Source organism: Pogona vitticeps, chromosome Z (assembly GCF_051106095.1).
Source record: "Pogona vitticeps strain Pit_001003342236 chromosome Z, PviZW2.1, whole genome shotgun sequence".
Lineage (NCBI taxonomy): Eukaryota > Metazoa > Chordata > Lepidosauria > Squamata > Agamidae > Pogona > Pogona vitticeps.
Window position 1 is genome coordinate 1672652 of NC_135799.1, and position 17979 is coordinate 1690630.

The 17979-nt window shown below is 46.9% G+C and overlaps 1 protein-coding gene across 2 annotated transcripts in view; it reads left to right on the forward strand.

Annotated features, from left to right (window-relative positions):
• Positions 1-163: 163 nt before the first annotated feature.
• The window catches only part of LOC110070995 (uncharacterized), a 29196-nt gene continuing 11380 nt past the window's right edge, over positions 164-17979 (forward strand). The window contains exons 1-2 of one of the 2 annotated variants that reach the window (XM_078382520.1): positions 164-255; positions 9735-9829. The gene's annotated coding sequence lies outside the window, so the exon portion shown is untranslated. Of the gene's footprint in view, positions 256-9162; positions 9830-17979 lie in introns of those variants that run through there. The other variant, XM_072984755.2, reaches the window with a different exon arrangement.

Sequence of the window (17979 nt, forward strand, 5' to 3'; positions counted from 1 at the left end):
CCCTCCCAACCAATCGCCGCTGAGAAGAGGAGGGGGGAGGGGTTTTTGTCTCTTTGTGTTCGGGGAGGGGGAGGGGCATCCTGGGGAGGGGAGGGAACGTAGAGCTACGAAAGCTGTAGAGGAGGGGAAGGAGGGGTTTGCTTCCGGGTTGCATTCCTCCCCACCGGAACCGGAAGTGGAGGCCGTGCCCTCCCTCCCTCCTCCCCCCCTTTTTTCCTCTCGCTGTTTCTTTCCCGCTTCAGGGTCCGGGCGGAGGTGGGGGCGATTTGGGGGCCTTTATTTTTCGGGGGGGGGGGGAGAAAGCGGTGGGGGTGGGGGTGGGGGTGGGGGTGGGGAGGCCCTAGAAAGATATTCCCCACCAAAAGGAGAAAAATACCCACTCCTCGGGGCACCCGCGCCCTCTTTGTGTGTGTGTGTGTGTGTGTGTGTCTGTGTGTGTGTGAGAGAGAGAGAGAGAGAATCTTCAGTGGGGCTTGTGTGTGTTTGTGTATCTATGGAAAGAGAGGCGGGAAGTCAGGGCGGGGGGGGGCCGAGATCCAGATACTCCGAGCCCCCCCTTCCCAGCAAGGCACCCGGGTCCTCTCAGGCTCACCTCTCCCCCCCCCCCGTTGTGCTTGTTTTCCCTTTCTCCTCCCCCCCCACAGGACCTTCTCCAGCCGTGACCCCTCCCCCCAGGAAACCCCTTTGGTTGAAAACTTAGGGGGGGGGAGTTCCTCGAAAGCCCCAAGTGGGAATTGGGGGGCCTTTTGGGGGGGTGGAGATGGGGGAGGGGGTCGCAAGGGGGAGGGAGTGGGGGGGATAGGAGGGGGCCCAGGTAAATGGGGCTTGGAGGGGGGAGAAGAGAGGGGGTCGGCTCAGAGGGAGGGAGGGATGTGGATGATGATGATGATGTTCTATGTGGACCACCTGGCAGCCAAGGCGGATGCTGATGCCCCTGCAAGGGAGGGAAGTTCCAGGCTGAGGAATCAGGCCCTGACCCGAACCCAGACCCTCAGCGCCCCCACCCCCTTCTTCCCACCCAGAACAATTGGGGGGGGGCAGCAGAGCCCCTGGGGAGAGAGCGGCTGCCCGTTTCCTACCCTGGGAAAACTCTGTGTCTGTGTGTCCGTGTGTGTGTGTGGAGTCTGGTGTGAGGTTTGCTGCTGCTCATTTTGGGTTAAAAATATTCCCAGGAAATTGTCTGAATCTCCTCTTGGTTTCCAGGAAGGGACTTTCTTAGAGGCAGGAAATTCAGTCATTAGATTCTTAATTAGCTTTGAATTCATTCATTCTTTCATTGAAAATTACTTTTCTCCTGCCTTTCTCCTCTTTGCTTCTTTATGTCTTAACTGTTTTTGTTGGCACAGGAGACGGTGGTCGGCTGGATGGCCAGACCTTGGGGGCCAGAGAGGGTGAGCGAAGGGCCTCCTGGAAGGTCTTAAAAGCAGACAGAAGTTGTGTGTCATCATCACACAGGGGGTGCCGGACCACCACATTCTTCTGGATAGCCTCTTTCCGGGTTTTCGTTCCTCTGTGAAATAGTACAGGGAATTAATGGAAACCTGAAACACTCCACAGGCTGAGGGTGGAGGGGGTTGAACAGGAATCTCCCCCCCCCCCCCGCCCCAGCACCACTGTCATTCACAGAGCGATACCATGCAAGGGAACATCCCAGAATCTGACTCCCCTTTTCGTCAAGTGACCACTCCTCCCCCAGACTCAAAGCCATGGTCAGGGCTGTGAAGGGCAAAGAGCAGAAGAGGGTCTCCCGCAGAGTCCAGGGGTCCCCAACTTCAGGCCTCCAGAGGTTCTCGGACTGCAACTCCCAGAAGCCTTCACTTCCGCCTCTCCAGGCCAGGATTTCTGGGAGTGGAAGTCCAAGAACATCAGGAAGCCCAAGGTTGGGGGGGACCCCCTGCTGTTAGACCCTCTGGACGGCTGCCTTGGGTGTGGCCACCCCTCAGCCGCCCTTTGCTCTGTCTGGCTCGGCCTCCTTTTTCCAGCTGGCAAGGAGGGCATGAGATTGTGCAGCATTTTTGGACTATTTCCTGGCTTTTGGAATCATGGGCATAGAAGCACACAATCCCCCCCCCCCCACATTCATAAACCAGAGGATATTATTTAAAAGAATTGTATTCTCCAGATTGCCAGATTGTTAGCTTCTGTGCTAAGGGAAAGCTTTTAGTTTTGTCCATCCGAGAAGCCTCCAGAATGATTTGGGTTTTTTTTTCCTTTTCTCCCAAGGACGGGGTGAGGTTCAGCTGATGCTCTCCCGACTTTTCTCTGGACGAAAGGAGAAATCCAAAGCCTCCCTTAAAGCAGGTAAGATCTCTTTCATTCTTTGAGATCAGATGCGACATTGTGTTTGTTTATTTATTAAATGATAACTCTATGATTAGCAGGATGCAAGACATTGTAAAGCTTAGATCAGTATTTCAGAGAATTTTAGCCCAGTCGCTGGAACCATCGGGAGCGTTTGGAGGGCGCCTTCTACCCGACCTTCCATGGTGCCTGGTGAGGGCCAGAGGGGCCACCGAGATGGGCCTGACAGTGCAAAGGAGACTGAGATGGTGTGAAATGACAGGTTTTGAAGCGTTCTGCCCCAAGTTCTTCAGTCCTGGTGGAACAAAAGTCTCAAACAAATAGTTCCTTTCACTCATCTATTTCCAAACATACAGACAGAGAGAGAGAGACCAACTAGCAGCCTCTCTGTCTCTGAGGAAATGGGAGCTCTCAGAGCAGTTGAGTTCAGGATAGCATAAGCTCTCAAACCGAAGCAAATGGTGCATGTCTTCCTACTTGTTTATATCCACATCAGCCCCCGACAAATTACATCACATCGTTCTCTTACACCTTCCATCATCTGCTGATACAGGATGACTTCCCAGTTTTCTTGACTAGTTGCACCTGCCGTGCTAACTCTTTCAGTTAACAAATTTTGACCTCATGACAGTATCTGTGAGCTATTGTTGTCTCCTAGAAGGCTAGCAACGCCAGGAACAGAGAAAAGTTATAATCCATTTCACCCCTTCATGAACTGAGTGAGTCAGTCTCAGTCAGGCTGTGAAACTGGACTTCTTTCTTTAAGTCTGTCCCCTATGAAAAAGGAACTTAAAAAAAAGTAGCTTGTAATTAAGCAAATAAATGACTCAATTATGGTAACGTATGGCCAATTATCTGGTAGCTAGGTAACAATATGAAACTATTCTGCTCAAAAGACCAGACTTCTAATTCTTAAGCAAAAACACATTTATTAGAAAAATAAAGAAAAATTAGTTTATTGTAAAAGCATAGATGATAGAAAGAACATTTCCATTCATAAGTATCAGAACTCCTATCAAAACCCTGCTATCAAATCAAAACTCTAAGCAAACAGAAAGGCTAGGCCTCTCCTCTAAGTTAAAAAATAAACTACATTCTTCCTCAGTCCAAGGATTCCATAGTCCATCAGAAACAGGTAAATCCATAAAGGGTAAAGTCCTTCTCCAAAGGAACAGTAATCCATGAGTAATCCATCCATATGACATGTCAGGTATCCATTTTACATATCAGGCATACATCCCATTTCCAATGTTCATGTCCATATCCAAAATCCATGTGCTTTCTCTCTGTAAGACTCCATTTTTACAACTTACAAGATATTACCCCTCCTCCTTCTTCCTGACGTAACCCACCAATCAGGATAGAGGAAACGGTGTTAGTCTCTGCCTCAGTTTCTCACAAGATCCAGGTTGGAATATTATGGCTACGAATGTCCTTCTTCTCTGCGGCCTGTGATAAGCTTGGCAACGCAGAGATGAAAACTGCTACTAGTACTTTTCCAGCACAGACCGTTTTATTAATTCAAAATGGATTCTCTATTGCTAAACTCATAACTACAAAACCCATTACTGTAGCATATTATAACTTCAAAAACACATCTCATCACAGTATCCAAACGGTGACATGAAATCCCCATATGCTGTGAGTCTGTCCTGTCGACTTCATTCTGTCGTCGATTAAGTAACTCCCAACCAACCCAGTTTTGGAGGCCTCTGGTTTGTGAAAGCAAGCACACACTGTGAGATTCCTGGCTATGTGGGGGTTTCAACCCGGGTTGCGTGAGTCCCAGTTTTACTGTCTACATCAGAGCCTCTCTGAACATGTGCAGAGTGTTTTTCTTTTGGTTCCCAGTCCTGCTTGGCTCAACCCTCTGGTCACCAAGAGCAGGTGCTGTTGGTGAGATTCCAACCCTGGACAGTCTAGCAGGAGGCCTCCCTGGAATTTCTCCTTTCCTCTTTTGGGATCCAAGAGGGTGAAGTGAAGAGTTCACTCCTGCATGAGGGGATTTTTGGAGAGGGAAAGACAGTTACAGTTACAGTTTTTGCAGGATTGATGCTGTCCTAGGAGAACACCCACCAACCTTCTTCCTGTCTCTCCTTGGCCTCTTCCTGCGAGGACCAAGGCAGGGTCTCCCCTGGCCAGGTGTGGAGCCTCAGCTGCCCTTGAAAGGAAGGGAAGGGAAAGCCGGAGACCCAAGAAGGAGGGAGGGGTGCAGTCTCTTCCTCAAGAAGGGCTCCTGCCGGGAGGCTCTGACAGGGAAGAGGGAAGCTTTGCACAGCCTCTGGAAAGAAACAAGAGGTGGGGAGATTGCAGGGTGTGGGTGTGGGCGTTTGTGCATTTATCGGGCCCCAGACGTGGATTTTAGAGAAGGTGCCACTTTAAGCAAGTGATAGATGGAGCACGTACATACACACACATACAGATATACACACATACAAACGTACATACATAAATGTGGGTTGAGGATTACTCTCCCAAGGTTCCCACATTTAAAAAAAATTGCCAAGATCTTTGTCCATCATTTCCCCAGAACTTATTGAATCTCTTGCAGAAACATCATTGAAATAATGTTTGAGGATGATGGTCTTTGGTCATAAGGAGAGGACATCTATGGAAAATGTTTCCATTTTGAATCCCAGTGTCGGATCAAGGGGTGAAAGATTCACAGAGACAGAGAGTATAGGATCCGATGGACCTCCATTATTGAAAAGAAAATCACAAAGAGAAAATAGAGGATACAAATGACAACACACACCATCCCATCAGCTCAAATTAACCCACATTACTCACGTCCACCTTTCTCCACCTCTTGCCACCTTTCCCTTAGGGACTAGGTTAGAGTTAGGGTTAGGATGATGGTTATTTTTGCATTTTTAGCACCCTGTTTCTCTCCAAAAGCACATGGCTCTTACTAGTTTCCAGTATCCATCTCCTAATTTTTATTTCACTGGTCCATTGTCATCAATGGCCACATTCCACATTTTTCTATACCGTTCCTCAAGGTTAATTTGATAATCGCTTTTCCTGTTCCTTGCAAAGATGAGCCTTGCCATAGGCACCATTTAATAGCTAATTCCTTTTCTTCTTTCTTCCCTTGGTTATTAACCATATTCAATAAGGCAATCATGGATTCAATCGAGTTTTTTCCCTAATCTCCTATAAAACACCTCCAGCACAGAGATGATGCATTATTATTTAATATATTCAATGCCACCGGAATTAAGTGCCATCTCCATTTTACTCTATAGCAATTTTCTTTTACCCTTATGCTTCATAATTCTGTTATTACTGCGAAGAGTGAGATTCGCAGCTTGGGGATCTATCTGGACCAGGCGCTCACCATGGAAACACAGGTGGTGTCTGTGGTCCGCTCCACCTATTTCCATCTTTGACAGATTACCCAGCTGCATCCCTATCTTTATGTCGAGATTAGACCACTGTAATGCTCTCTACGTGTGGCTACCTTTGAGATTGATGCGGAAACTCCAAATGGCACAGAATGCGGTGGCCAGACTTCTTAGTGGGGTGAGGAAACACCAACACATCACTCCCACCCTGGCCGCCTTGCACTGGTTGCCCGTTCGGTTCCACGTTGGTTTCAAAGTGTTAATGATTACATACAAAGCCCTAAATGGTTTAGGACCTCGATACTTGGCCGGAGACCTCCTCCCACCTAGCTCTACTCGTGTCACCCGTTCTAGTCAGGAGGGGCGCCTGAGGAGCCTAACGCCGAGGGAGGACCAGAAAGAAAAGATGAGACACCAGGCCTTCTCAGCAGTGGCCCCTCGACTTTGGAACAGCTTGCCATCAGAGATCCCTTTGGCCCCCTCGCTGGGCATTTTTAAAAACCAAGACCTGGTTATTCAGACAGGCCTTCCCTCCGGGCACTATTTAAATTTCTTTTTATTCTTTCCATCTTAAATTACTATCTATGTGTTGTTAATTGCTAATTTATTTCTATTGTTTTACTTTGTGTTCTGTGAGCCGCTCAGAGTAGACTATGTCTAGATGGGTGGCATAGAAGTTCAATAAATAAATACATAAATAAATAATAAAATAAATATTCCATGTTTTACTCCAATCTTTCCCTTCAGATTCTTTAACCATGTCTTCCTTTTAACACCTGGGGGTTTATATTCTGCCTCTTCTCTCGGTTTGCACATTTCACTTACGATCTCCTTTCTATTTTTCATTGCTTCTAACTTCAGTCTTTTTCAATAGTTCCCTCAAATTTCACATTTTTTCTACTTTCTTCCTTTTCCATTCTTTTGCCCATTTTCCTAACTAAACTATTTTTAGTCATGAAATCCTCCCTTCTCCCACCAGCTTCCCTATTTGATTGCTATCTTGTATCCGCTTCATCCAATCTTTTATACACCCATTTAAGAATTTATGGAAAATGTCTCAACCACTTTGGTCAGAGGGGTTAATCATCACTTGCCATTCTTTTAACTACATGTCAGTAATCTTTATTGGTAACATCCAGAATAGGAAATTTAATTTAAGGATCTGTTTCCTTTTAAGTAATGCAACAGCTTGGGCCCAGGCTCCCTGAAGGACGGTATCTCCCTATATGCGCCATCTAGGGGATTAAGATCAGGAGAGGGGGCCCTCCTCTCAGCCCCATTGCCAGGCCAAGGACAGCTGATGGGGACATGGGAGAGGAGGGCCTTCTCGGTGGCAGCCCTCAGGCCATGGCACGCTCTCCCTCGGGAGATCAGGAAAGGGACCTTCCCTGTTTATGCTTCCGAAAAAAGCTAAAGACCCATCTCTTCAGGCAGGCTTTTAACAATTATGAATCCCTGCACCCCATTTAAGCAGATAATATTATTTTTTTCCTGTTTTAATATTTTAATTATATTTTAAATCATATATTGTTTAATTTTTAATTTTTATTTATTTATTTATTTGATTTATTTGATTTATACCCCGCCTATCTGGTCTACTCAACCACTCTAGGCGGCTTACAGTATAGGATAAAACAATAAAACACAAGAACATTACATAATCATTTGATACAGTTACAATAAAATAGAGTGAGAATAAAATAAGAAGGAATAGAAAAGAAATCAGGTACAGTGGTGCCTCGAATAGCGAGCACCTCTATTAATGAAAAAAACGAATAGCGATGTGGTTCTCAGGGCATTTTTTCGCTTTGATTAGCCATTTTTCCTATGGGTGATTATCAAATGGTTTCAATGCATTTCAATGGAGGAACCACAGTTCGTGTTCGCTATTTCTTAAACGGTTTAAAATTAAGGTTTCCAGTTTGAAATGTTTGAGATCGTAAAGTGCACTTATTAAATCCTTTGTTAACCCAATTTGACCTTGTTCTGATCCTTATTTAATTTGTTGTTGATTTTTTTTCCGTGTTGAGATGCACTGAATAGGTTTCAATGCATTTCAGTTGGGGAACCGTGTTTTGAATAGCGAGGTTTCCTATGGAGATTTTCCATTAGCGACGGCAATTCGTTCCTATTGGAATGGATTAGCCGGCTTTCAATGCATTTCAATGGGAAACCATGTTTTGAATAGCAAAGAAATTCAATAGTGATGTTTTTTGCGGAACGGATTAACATCGCTGTTCGAGGCACCACTGTATTGACTGGAGGGAAGGCCTGGATGTACAACCATGTTTTTAATTGGGTTTTAAACATTCCCAGCATAGGGAAGGCTGAAGGGAGGTTGTTCCAGAGGCGAGAAGCCACCACCGAGAAGGCCCAGTTTCGTGTCTTTTCCTTCCAGGCCTCTCTCAGTGTCAGGCTCCTCAGCCTCACCTCCTGACTCATGCGGGTGATCCGGGTAAACCTTGGTGGGAGCAGGCATTCCGCCAAATATTGAGGTCCTAAACCATTTAGGACCTTGTAAGTAAGCATTAAGACTTTGAAGTCGACGCGGAAACGAATGGGCAGCCAATGCAATGTGGCCAGAGTTGGAGAAATATGTTGGTATTTTCTCACTCCAGTGAGGAGTCTGGCCGCCGCATTCTGCACCACCTGAAGTTTCCACATCAGCCTCAAAGGCAGCCCCATGTAAAGCGCATTACAGTGGTCTAATCTTGAGATTAGGAGCGCATGCACCAAGGTAGTGAGTGCCCCCGTGTCGAGATAGGGCCACAGCCGGGCAATCCACCATAGTTGAAAAAAGACAGTGTGGACTACCGATGCCACCTGCGTTTCCATGGTGAGTGTCGGGTCCAGATGTACGCCCAGGCTGCGGACCCCACTCTTCACGGCCAGCGTCAACCCCCCAGACATGAGAGAATCACCCAAGCCGCCAACCACGGGGCCACCCACCCTCAGAACCTCCATCTTGTCCGGATTCAGCCTCAGCCCATTTTCCTGCATCCATTTCAGTATGGTCCCAAGGCAGCGCTGAAGGGACAGGAAGGCATTACCTGCAGTTGGGGGGCCTATTTTGGGGGAGAGAGCAGTGGGGGGGTCCCTAGAAAGAGGTTCCCACTCGCTTCCCCCCCCCCGACACTCCTCACACTCCTTTCCTGGGGGGCTTTTGTGTGTGTGTGGTTGTGTCTCTTGTGTGTTTGTGGGGGGGGGGGGAAGAGAGGCGGGAAGGCAGGGCGGGGGGAGCCGAGATCCCGGTACTCCGAAGGGGAAGGAAGCCCCCCCCCAGCAAGGCCCCCCCCGGGCCCCCTTTTTGTGTGTTTCTCATGGAGTCCCCTCAGCCTCGCCTCTCCCCCCCCCCGTTGTCTGAGCGGGACCCCCCCCCCCAGGAAAACCCCTTTTGTTGTTGGAAAGCTTTGGGGAAAGGGGGTTCTGGAGAGCCCCAAGTGGGAAATGGGGGGGGGTTGTGGTGGGGGAGAGGAGGAAGGGGGGGGTCAAGAGAAATGGGGCGTGGGGAGGGAGAAGACAGGGGGGCCGGCTGGGAAGGAGGGGTGTGGATGATGAGGATGATTCTTTGTTTCTATGGCAGCCAGGGCGGCTGCTGATGCTGCCCCTGCAAGTTCCCGGCACAGAAACCAGGCCCTGACCTGAACCCAGACCCTCCATCCCACTCCCACCCCTTCTTTTCCCACCCACAGCAATTGGGGGGGCAGGAGAGCCCTGGGGGGGGAGAGAGGGGCTGCCCGTTTCCGACCCTGGGGAAAGTGTGTGTGTGTCTGTGTGTGTGTGGAGTCTTGTGTGAGATTGGCTGCTGCTGATTTGGATTGAAAAAAATATTCTCCGGGATCTTCTCTCTCCTCCCTCCCCCCCTCTTCTCAGGGGTGCTTGGTTGGGAGGGAAGGGAGGGGCGGCGGCGTTCCCCCCCCGAACTTCTCCTTCCACCTTCTCCTCTCGTGACCCTCCATCGATGTGAGAAAGAAGGGAGGGAGCCCCCCCTTCGATAGGAGCACGAGGAAGGCAAAATCTCCCGAAAGGAAAGATTTATGCATAAAAGCCTCCCAGATGATCTTTCCTGTTTTTCTTTTCTCCTAGGAAGGGGCGAGACTGAGCTGGATTCCCTTTGCTTTTTTGGGGGGGGGGGACCGAATACAAAGAACCACATCCCAGATCCCTCCAACATTTGCAAGGTAAGTGAGATTTCAAGAGGTGGCTTCAGTAGCCTTGCCCCCCCCACACACACACTATCTCTCTCCTCTCAGTTTCCCTGGCCCGGCAGGGATTTGAATCCAGGTCTCCTGGTTTCCAGTCCGGTACTCCATCCACAGCACCACACTGCCTCTCTGAACATGTGCAAAGTGCTGGTTTGGGGGGATATGGTTTTCTTTGCATCTTATTTAGCTTTTTAAAAAAGATCTCAATCCTGCTCACCCCAACCTCATGCTCGGTCCTGTTGACAAGAGGCAAACTTTGGTTGTCCTGATTTGGTGTGTGTGTGTGTGTGGGGGGGTTCCCCTTGAAGCCTCCCTTCTTGTTCCCCCTTGACAGACAAGACAGACTGGGTTTTTGTATGTTTGCTTTGCTTTGCACCCTCCACCTGTACTTCGGACTCTGATGATAATTGGTTAACAGGGAACGTGGGAGGATAAAGGGGACAATAGACTAAGGCTGAACCCAAAGAAGATTGGGGGGGTCCTCCAACTGGGTGCCCCTGATGTCTGTGACTTCGGGGGTTCCCAAGGCACGCTGGGCGTCCTTCTGGAGCCATCGCTGTCAGTGGAGAACCAGGTGGCGCCCATGGTCTGATCCGCCTACTTCCCTCTTAAACGGGTGTTGCAGCTGGGCCCCTGCCTGGATGTAATTATCACTCCCCAGATGGGTCCACACTCAGATAGTTTCAAGAATAGACTACCGTAATCCTCTTTCTGTGGGGCTTCCCTTGGGGCTGACACCAGCCGATGCAAGAGGGTCTCCTCCGTCCACCCCTCTCCCACTCCGGCCGTCTCCTCTGGGGAGGCGATTCCACAATTCTGCGTGGGCGATGGATCTTCCGTTCTGCGTTCTCTCTTTTCTCCATTTGCCTCCACTCTTAACTTTCGGCTTCATCCTCTACTCTCCTGTTTGCCCCAGTAGAAAGGTTTACAGGCTGAACAATGGTTCCTTTCCCTTCCTGCCTCTTCTTTTGGTATCATCATCCTCTCCCACATAGGAATCCATGTGTTCTCCATCCAGAAACATCCCCACCCTTCTGGCCATACCTTTCCTACTTTGTCCCTGTGGCGATTTCCTCTGAAGCCCCTGCCCCCCCCCCGGCCTTCATGAGGTTCTCGCCCTTCTTTCTTCTTTGCTGCCACCAGGTATTAATGCTTTAATACCAAATATATTTAGAGAAAAGTTTAGAGATATGTTTAGAGAAAAGGCTCTTATTTGATCAGGGAAGTTATTAGGTGATAAATATTCATTAGATCAATCACAGGTTGCCAATCACTTGTATTGGAATCAAATCTGATATAACTTTAAAACTCTTTTCACCCTCTGTTTCAATCTAGGCTCTTACAGATCTCTAACTCACTCTCTAGTCACTTTCAAGATACACACAGTCTCTCTCTTTCTCAGCATCTTCTCCGTCAGACCCCATCCACCAGCCTTTATATATCCAGCTCCCTCCCCCCTTGGCTCCGCCTTCCGCCCACTCATAGGCTCCTGCTATAAGGTTCTGCGGTTATGGACAGGTGAGGACAGGGCTGTTCGCTACAGTCCCCTTTCCCCTCTTCGCTGGCTTGGGCTCCCTCCACTTTCTTTGGGTGGAGGGTAGGGCCCTTCCCCCCCTTTCTGTCATGGGGCTCTTGTGAGTCTCTTCTTTCTCCTTTTGGGATCTTGAAGATTGAACTAAAGAAGCCACTTCTGCTTTGGGGAACTTTGAAAAGGGAAAAGCAAATGAAAAATCCAATTATTAATCCCAACGGGTTCTTTAATTCATGCATCGACCTCAGAGTTGCCTTGACAAACTCCCACAGGCTGGGTGGCGGGTCTCCTCCACTTAGAAAGAGCAAGGGAGTGATTCCAAATTAAGGAATTAAAAATGATGTAAGAAATAGCTGGAGAGTTAAAAATGCTCCTTCACTTTGACCTGGGCCAGTATTCTGCTTTCTTCTCCTCCTGTTGCTGCTGCTGCTTTATTGGGTTAGCAGGGCTTTGATCAGACCCGTTGAAATAAACAAAATGAAGAAACACACTCCCTTCATTCTTGTCCGATCTGTTTTAAGCATGACTAGGGAAGGACCCCACCTTTAGGTGGCAATCCTAAATCGACTTTCGGAGAAGAAAGTCTCTCTGATCATCTTCAAAGGAGTTGCTTTTCCAGCTTTTAATTGAGTGATTAGATCTTTGGTCTCTTCTATGTTTCTTTGTTATTTAGTCATTAAGTCATGTCCGACTCTTCGTGACCCCATGGACGAGAGCTCGCCAGGCCCTCCTCTCTTTCACTGCCCTCTGGAGTTCGGCCAAACTCATTTTGGTAGCTTCAATGACACTCTCCAACCGTCTCATCCTCGGTCATCCCCTTCTCCTCTTACCTTCACCCTTTCCCAGCATCAGGGTCTTTTCCAGGGAGTCTTCTCTTCTCATGAGATGGCCAAAGTATTGGAGCCTCAGGTTCAGGATCTGTCCTTCCAGTCAGCACTCAGGGTTGATTTCCTCCAAAATGGATAGCTTTGTTCTCCTTGCAGTCCAGGGGACTCTCAAGAGCCTCCTCCAGCACCACAATTCAAAAGCATCAATTCTTCAGCGGTCAGCCTTCTTTATGGTCCAGCTCTCACTTCCATACATCACTACAGGGAAAGCCATAGCTTTGACTATGTGGACCTTTGTCAGCAAGGTGATGTCACTTTTTAAAAAGATGCTGTGTAGGTTTGTCACTGTTTTCCTCCCAAAAAGCAGGTGTCTTTTAATTTTGTTGCTGCTGTCACCATCTGCAGTGGTCATGGAGCCCAAGAAAGTGAAAGCTGTCACTGCTTCCATATCTTTGCCTTCTATTTGCCAGGAGCTGATCAGACCAGTGCCCATGATCTTAGTTTTTTGATGTTGAGCTTCAGACCATTTTTTGCGCTCTTCTCTTTCACCCTCATTACAAGGTTCCTTAATTCCTCCTCACTTTCTGCCATCAGAGTGGTATCATCTGCATATCGGAGGTTGTTGATATTTCTTCCGGCAATCTTAATTCCGGCTTGGGATTCCTCCAGTCCAGCCTTCCGCATAATGTATTCTGCATATAAGTTGAATAAGCTGGGGGACAATATACAGCCCTGTCGTACTCCTTTCCCAATTTTGAACCAATCAGTTCTTCCATATCCAGTTCTAACTGTTGTTTCCTGTCTCATGTATAGGTTTCTCAGGAGGTAGATAAGGTTATCAGTCACTCCTACTTCTTTAAGGACTTGCCATAGTTTGCTGTAGTCCACACAGTCAGAGGCTTTTATGTAGTCAATGAAGCAGAAGTAGATGTTTTTCTGGAATTCTCTAGCTTTCTCCATAATCCAGCACATGTTAGCAATTTGGTCTCTTGTTCCTCTGCTTCTGTTAGGTCCCTACAATTTTTGTCCTTTATCATGTCTATCTTTGCACAAAATATTCCTTTAATGTCTCCAATTTTCTTGAACAGATCTTGTCTCTCCTTTCTATTCTTTCGAAATCAGCATTCAATTTGCTGTAACTTTCCCTATCTCCCTTGCATTTTGTTTCCCTTCTCTTCTCTGCTATTTGTAAGACCTTGTTGGACAGCCACTTTGCTTTCCTGTATTTCCTTTTCTTTGGGATGGTTTCTGTTGCTGCGTACTGTACAATGTTACGAGCCTCTATCCAAAGTTCTTCAGGCACTCTGTATACCAAATCTAGTTCCTTAAATCTATTCTTCGCTTCCACTGTGTATTCATAAGAGATTTGGTTTAGATTATAATTGACTGACCCAGTGGTTTTCCCTACAATCTTCAGTTAAGCTTTTGCTATAAGAAGCTGATGATCAGAGCCACAATTAGCTCCAGGTCTTGTTTTTGCTGACTGTATAGAGCTTCTCCATCTTTGGCTGCTGAGAACATAATCTGATTTCGGTATTGGCCACCTGGTGATGTCCATGTGTAGAGTCGCCTCTTGTGTTGTTGGAAAAGAGTGTTTGTGATGATCAGCTTGTTCTCTTAACAAAATGCTATTAGCCTTTGCCCTGCTTCATTTTTATCTCCAAGACCAAAGTTACCTGTGTAAGCGATCAGCTCCCCTAGAGGATGCTTGACCGTTCGGACACAGAGTAATTAGATGTTTTCACACCCTTATGTTAGCTGAGTTGAGTCCTGGTAACCCAGCAAGGCCTGTGACAAACTCCCGCTTACAAGTCTGTCCTAAAATAGTAGTACCTTAGGAAACTCCAAAAAGATCAAACACATGAGCTTTGTAGTCCTTAGACCCCATAGGCTCAATATGTCAGGACTCAGTAGCATAAGTGGCCGATTTAATGGTTTAAATTCCCCTTCAGGTGACACTAAGGCAGTTTACTGTTCAAGAGACCAATTGCTTTTCATTATTATTGTTTTAATATGGACAATTCCATAAAGAAAAGTCAGTTTATGCATAAGCAAGCAAATGAATCATTTTCAAACTGGTTACAAAATAGAAGTGAAGCAATAAATCCATAATAATACAAAAACAGCAAAAATATCAAAAATCTCAAAAACCCATGAAAATAAGGAAAAAGCTATTTAAGGGAAGGCAAAAAGGCAAAAGCCCCCCTTCTTCTAAAATCTCCTACATCTTGCCCAGTCCTTCTGCAGCAAGCACGTAGATCAGAAAAAAGTCCATTTTCAAAATAATCCAAAAGGTAATCCACAGAAAAAAGGAATGAAGTAATCCATAAGTAAAAATTCAGGAATGTCCATGGTAAAATGAAAGAATCAAAGTATATTCCATAGAAAGTCCATAATAAAAGAATAAAGCACCAAGATTAGCTGGACTAAAACTAAAGACTCAACTAGACTCCTGTGCATAGTAAGAGTTCCTTTTCCAAGCTTTGCTGGCACATCCGTGATCTCCCCTCTCTCACGCTGACAACCAATCACGGCATAAAGTCAGGTAAACAGTCCTCTTTATCGTCTCTCTTCTCAGCTCCGTTCTCTTCCCATGGGTAACAGGCGGCATTTACGTAGTGCGTCTGCAAGCACGCCACAACAAGGTCCATTTTCCTTATCTAGGAATGTCTTTCTCAGGCCTGCAGAAAAACATTCCACAACCTTCTGGAAAAACACTGGCAGCATTGCAGAAATCATATAATTTGGGAGTCTTATTGTTTTTGTATTTTTTCTATTTTATAGTATATAGTTGTTCTTATTAATTTAGGGATTGAATTATTTTTTTCTTTTTCCTTTTTCCTTTTCCTTTCCTGGATATGGAGTGGAAGGCCTGTTCGCCCAGCCAGGGGCCTTTTAATATTCCTGTGATCGCAGGTAGAGGAAGATATCACATTGGCTCTGTCCCTACTCATGTCAGAAGAACGATGGACAGATGCTTAAAGGCTGTTCATTGTTCTGAGACGGTGACCAACCCCCAGTACCGAGGTAGCCAGACCAGTCGGCCCTCCACTCTATGCCTGCTGTTGTTGAATGCCAGGTCTGTATCCAACAAGTCCAAGGTAATTCACAACCTTATCCTGGAGGAGGATGCAGACCTGGTGTAACAACCCAAGACCTACTGGAGTATCCCACCCTGTAGTTATGCTGCCACCAACCCTTCGCTCTCCCAAGTCACCCAGACCAGGAATGGATTTTAATAAACAAGAGAACAAGGTTTATTGAAAAAACAAACAGGGTAAATAAAAGGATCAGGTAAATAGGATACTGGAACCTGGGATAGTCCCAATCCTACACATACAACAGATTGGTTCCCACGGAACACTTTAAGGTAACGCACAGACCCTGAACTTATCCGTTCTGGCTACCTAGATAGAAACCTGAACCTATCAGGTATGTACTATCCGACGAACAGTTGTACCCAGTCTGACCCACAGACTCCAACTCCACTTCTCCACGTCAGCTCCCTTACGAAGGACTTCCCCCAAATATATACAGTACAGCTCCTCCCCCTTGATGACCCGCCTTCCACTCCCCATAGGATGGAACTTTCCCTCCAAACCCATGACAGACAGGTACCATCAGTGCGGTATGTAACACCTCCCCCCTTTATAAGTTGTTTTACGGGGGAAAAGCTAAAGTGCTTTTCTCCAAAAAAACAACCAGGATCAAAACACATAAACAGTTATACATTATAATACAATCCCATAACCCATACTTACTCACTCTAGGTCAAACATATCACTTATGCATTTATACATTAATATTTGCAATACATTAAGTTACCTTTATTAATACAAACCAAGCCTGTTCAATAAACAGGTACATTTAACTTTTGGTCACCAATATACACAGTCCATGGTTTCTTCGCCGTCTTCACTCGTCGGGTCTTCTTGACAAGGCATCAGCAACACAGTTCATTGTCCCTCTGACCACCTTCACTTCAAAGTCAAAATCTTGCAGGTTTAAAGCCCACCTCATAAGTTTACTATTATGGGTTTTCATTGTCTTTAACCACTGCAGTGGTGAGTGGTCAGTGCACAGAACAAAATGTCTTCCCCAGATGTAAGGTTTGGCCTTCTGAATCGCGTATACTATGGCCAGGCACTCCTTTTCCACGGTTGCCAAATGTCTCTCACCTTTCTGGAGTTTCCTACTCAGGTAGGACACTGGATGCTGGTCATCATTTTCATCCTCCTGGCAAAGAACTGCTCCTACCCCGCTGTTAGACGCATCGATGTAGATGATGAACTCCCGGTCAAAGTCGGGAGCACGCAGCACTGGATAATGGATGAGCGCCTCCTTCAACCTCTGGAACGCCTCCTCACAGTCACTGGTCCACGGGATGCGGTCATCAGTCTTCTTCCGCGTCAGATCGGTCAGCGGAGTTGCCATCTCGCTAAACCTCAGGATGAACTTTCTGTAGTAGCCCACCAACCCAAGAAATGATTTGACTTTTTTCTTGGTGTTGGGTCTGGGCCAATCCCGAACTGCTTCTATCTTGGCCTCTAGGGGTTTGATCACTCCTCCCCCTACTATGTGACCCAAGTATTTTATTTCTGGGCTACCCAGCTGACACTTGCTTGCCTTTACTGTTAGCCGTGCTGCATTTAACCTCTGCAGCACTATCTCCAGGTGTTTCAGGTGATCTTCCTAGGTATTGCTGAAGATCCCTATATCGTCAATGTAGGCCACAGTAAAGTCACTGAGCCCTGCTAAGGTCTGGTCCATCAGCCTTTGGAATGTGGCTGGTGCATTTCTGAGACCAAAACTAAGGACTCTAAACTCATATAGACCGAAAGGGCTGCAAAATGCGGTCTTTTCCTGATCCCTGGGATCAATCCTTAATTGCCAGTAACCCTTTACTAGGTCCAACGATGAAATGAACCGACAACCCCCTATGGTTTCAATCAGGTTGTCTAGCCTGGGCATTGGGTAGGCATCAGGAGTGGTTACGCGGTTTAATTTCCGGTAATCTACACAAAATCTAATGCTCCCATCAGGCTTGTCCACCAGGACTATCGGAGAGGACCAAGGACTAGAAGAGGGGACGATTATGTTCTCCCTAAGCATCTCGTCCAGCTCCTTCCGCACCTTGTCCCTATAGGGTCCCGTCACTCGGTACGGGGATACTGCTTGCGGGGGTGCATCCCCTGTGTGGATCCGATGCATCACTCCCTTCACTATCCCCGGCTTATTTGAAAAAACCTTATGATATTTAGTGAGCAGCACTTTTAGTTCTTGCTGCTGGTCTTGGGTGAGTGCAGGACTGATCTTCACCTCATCTGGGTTGTATTTCACTTCCCCTCTACCCTCCCAGAAGGGCAATTCAGCTTCCTCACTCTCAGCTGCTTTTATGGCAAATAAAACCCTCTGTTCCCCTCTGTAGTAGGGTGTCAGAGCATTCACATGTACCACCCTCCGTGCTTGGTGTTCCTCCTGTTCTATAAGGTAGTTCAGGTCCGACATCTTGGAAATGACCCTGTATGGTCCTGCCCATTTGAGCTGCAGTTTGTTCTCTTTGCAGGGCCTAAGCCAAAGCACTTCCTCCCCTGGGTTAAAGTGCCTCTCCCTGGCTTTCTGGTCATACCAGGTTTTCTGTCTGACCTTCTGAGCTTGCAGGTTTTCTGCTGCTAGCTCTAGGTTTCTCTTCAGGTCATTCATTAAAGTGTCTATATACGTCACAACATCTTGTGGGTCACCCTGGGTGATCTGCTCCCAATTCTGTT